The sequence below is a fragment of the Belonocnema kinseyi genome, chromosome 3 (genome assembly GCF_010883055.1).
Source record: "Belonocnema kinseyi isolate 2016_QV_RU_SX_M_011 chromosome 3, B_treatae_v1, whole genome shotgun sequence".
Lineage (NCBI taxonomy): Eukaryota > Metazoa > Arthropoda > Insecta > Hymenoptera > Cynipidae > Belonocnema > Belonocnema kinseyi.
Window position 1 is genome coordinate 91,071,997 of NC_046659.1, and position 4,238 is coordinate 91,076,234.

Consider the following 4,238-nt stretch of genomic DNA (forward strand, 5'->3'; position numbering starts at 1 on the left):
CTTAGAACAGCCAGCCAGAAATGTTTACTAATTTTTTAGTAACCGTAATAACTAAAGAATTAGTCAATGTTTTTGCTAACCGACTTTATTCAAATTAAGTTGTGATTTTTTACTATTTCATTAGTGTGTTATTAGGCAAGCATTCATTCACTAATTCAATTTGTAAAATTTTAACTAATTCAGATTTAAACAGAGCGTTACGGAACTTTTCAGTACATTTTAACTGCGGTATTTTACTCGCTTGAATTCAGGGAGATGACAAGAGGTAAGATTACAAAAATAATTTGCATTACATGTTAGTTGATGTAAACATTTCATTCTTGACTATAATTTAAAATCCCCTCCAGTAAAATCTAAAATACAATTCTACGGACATTAGTTTGCCCTTGGTTCATTTATAAGCATTTGATTTTCTGTTAGTACAAATTAGCATGCACTATATTTACGAGTTTCGTGAATCACGAGTGTATTCACGAGACCCCGTGAAATAAACCAAATTTAAATACTGAAATTTATTTACTTGATACTTGGCATATTAGTTCCTTTTTCATCCCAGTTCGAAGTCCTATAATAATTGTTGTCGCAGTTAAATAGAAATTAAGTTATTAACCAATTTTGTTTAAACAAAACATCGTTTTTTTATGCCTGGGAAAATATTTATCTGAGATAAAAATGTTGTACAAAATGTTGTAGATCTCATCCAAAAATACATCTTTTTTGTATTTACACTTTTCCTGAAATTTAAAAACTTCTGATACCAAACCCCTTTTCCAGTAGCAAACAAAAAACACGTGTGGAAGTTGTGTTAGGACGCGTATTTTTTTGTTCTCCTGGAAAAGAACGTGTGTCAACTCATTTTTCCTCTCATTTCAAGGTCCACTCTTTAAAATGAATTAATACTTTAACAAATTTGAGGCCATGTGAGCGTAACCTCAAAATTTTTCTTTACATTATTTCAAATATCGAGTTTAAAAATTGGTAAATTAAATAAGAAGCACTAAGAAACTTTTGTCAACGCGTTTCGTGTTTTGAAAAAATGTGAAATTTGTTTTGAGGTTACGCTCACATGGCCTCAAATTTGTTAAATCTCGAACTTTAATCATCGTCGGGACTACATCCAAGTTTTGTTTTCAGTAACCGGCAGTTCTTAGGAGTTTTTGTTTTTTGCAGTTTTCCACTTCTCTGACCAACTGATCAGGCAAATCCGAGCGCTTCTAATTAAAATCTGACTATAGGGTGTAGATGGTAGGGGATTTTAGAAATTGAAAAGCCCACATGATTGAGTACATCAGGCATTGCTTGGTAGCTTTTTATGAGAGTTGGGGTAATTGGGGATTTGTAAAGGGATGTGGGCTACAGGGTTTAATGTCTTTCGATCACCTGTGTGAGGGAGGATTTTAGATATGTAAAAACGCGAAAAGGGAGTAAAAAATGTAATCTAAGTTCATTAGTGAACGTTTTTTGACTTTGTTGATTTTTATATCATACTTTTTTACTTTTGAAAACCTAGCCTAATATGTAAAATCATGTTTTTAATTTTAATCTTTAAAAATTAACGTATGCATACCCTATTTTTTAATGTAATAGTTTTCTATTTATAATAATTCTTGAAAGAAGAGGAGGAAATAGGGGAAATAGTGTACTGACCGTGATCCCTATTTTACATTCATAAAATAGTAAACACCTAACCAGTCACGTATATTATGCATGCACACTTATTATGTATAAAGTTACACGCATTCCATTCTAAAAAAAACTTTTAAAACAACACACACACATTTGAAAACAAACGAATTATTGTTACAAGCTTGAAGAAATGACTAAGTCTCATTTATATTTACATTTGACAATTTTCTTGGGGTTTATAGAACAATACATCTTCAATTAGTTATATTTATATGAAAAATTTAAAAACTAAAAAGATTCGAATAAAAAAAAATCACTTTGATTCTTGAACGGAATGTGGGGCCGGGGAACATACCATCCATGAAAAATAAATTTAACCCAAAGATCGCATTTTTGTTTTGACACTTGGTGCCCCGATGAAGATTCGGTGTGAAAAGTGACGGTCCAGTTTCCGCATGTACAAAATGTACAAATTTCCGTTAAGTCGCCAAATGTATTACTTGATGTTGTCTAGCTCTAGTTTACCTGCGATGCATAATCAAGGCCCTCCGGGAATTAGAAGTCCTTGCGTCTTGACTAAGGACAGTTCACTCTTTGTATCTTTCGGTTTAATAGACAAAAGTATCTTACATCCAACTTAAATTAATGTAAATTACTAGACCGTCACACAAAGCCATGAAGATTAAAAATATCACCTTTGCTAAGGCTGGTTGGCGAATACCTTTTGGTTGGCACGATCAGCAAAATCCGACTCACAGTAGTTCTCTCAGTCTCGGTTTACAATTAGTAATTCAATTTTAGAACAGGAAATTACTTATTGATGTATTTTTGTATCTTACTCATTTTATTTTAGGATTAATTTTAATTTATTTCATCTTAAACCTATTTGGATCAAAAGTTAACCGACAAAGAAAAAAAATGGTTCATTAAAAACTCAGATACGAGTATAAATTAAACAAATTTCTGACTTTTTCCAGGACACTTCGTGATTTTTTGCTAAACGATTCAGTAAAATGGAAAAATTATTGAAGAAAGAAATATTTATTTATGTTTTTGAATTGATCAATTTCGTGTCAAAAACTCGATTCCTAAGTTACTCCTAAAAAGTTGATTTCGTTTTCGGAGAATTTCCCCCACCCACGAGTATCTTGAACATTTTTTGGAATTATTAAATTAAAATCATTTAATTTACTCATATCCGGGAATTCGGAACAAGTTCAGGACTTTTTCATTTTAAAAGTCGGGATGGTGTTAAACTGGTAATTATTCTTAAAATAGTGACAATTCATAGGCATATTTGTATTATACATTTAAATGAGTTTTGATAATCTTATTCAACATTTACGGTTTTTGATCATTTGATGAAAATGAAAAGACCGGTGATTTCACACTTATGTTAATTTTGTTGACTAGGTCTGTTTATGTAATTATTTTGATGTGCGTTTTTTCTGCCGCATTTTTCACAGCTTATGAAATAAATATTTTAGAAATATTTATATAAAACAAGTAGAGAAAAAATTAACATCAAAATAATGATGTATAACAGACAGTGACTTCCTTTCATGATATTACACATTTTTTTGTTTCCCCAAGATCTTTACATATTATTTCTTCCTGTCTAATGAATGCTTCGGGGAAGTACCAACCAAAAGTTTAGAATTATAAAAACACTGTGGCAAGTCTGGGCCAGCCACGCATGATGGTTACTAACCGGCCCATTAATAGACCTTTCACGTAGGCGGTAGCACTGGCGAGTGTATGGTAAGAGAATAGTTATGTTGGATTAAATTATTAATCTCAAGTCTCAAGAAAGCTGCCTCAACAGTGTTTACAAAGATAGAGTCCGTTGCCTTCATTCCCATGTGGTAATATTTCGATGGTGTGTAGCGTAGTGCAGGGTCGAAGACCTAACTTGAAGAATGTCACATTTTATTTTAAAGCTTCTTTGAAGAACAATATATTCCATAGTAAAGAATATTTACCATTTGAAAATTTAAAAAAAATTGTATGAGTTTTTTGTTAAATTGTTTTAAATATTCAATATTTATAGCTACAGATAACGTGTGTAATTCTAGCTGAGCAACAATTCACATATATTTATTTTTAACTTCGGCGATATAGATGAGAAAAGACGGCACCAGCTATGTACACTAAATGCTTTAAATTCCATTCGGATTGTGTAATTGTAAAAACGGCATGTGATAAACTTATTATTTCAGATAAAATATTTTAGACTATCGTATTTTAAAGTCTGACATCACCTTTTTATGATTCTTTTTAAGATTTTTTCTGAGTAATTTCCGGAACGAAAGTTTCAATATGTTTAAAAAATTAATTGCAGTTATTATTGATTATTATTTTTGTGCTAAAGTACATACAGAAATTTGGTGTGAAAACTTTGGACTTTAGCGAAAGCTTTACAAAGGTTTTCATCATTTAATGTTAAATCAGCAATTTAGAACTTTGCATCATTCTCAATAAGCATATATGTGATTATACAAATAAACATACAAGTGGTGTATGTTAAAATATACATTCATACTCGCATCAAAAAGCCCAGTAGCTCGGAGGTGAGCTCCTCGATGCGTACGTGACTCTTGCGGGTTGAGGAG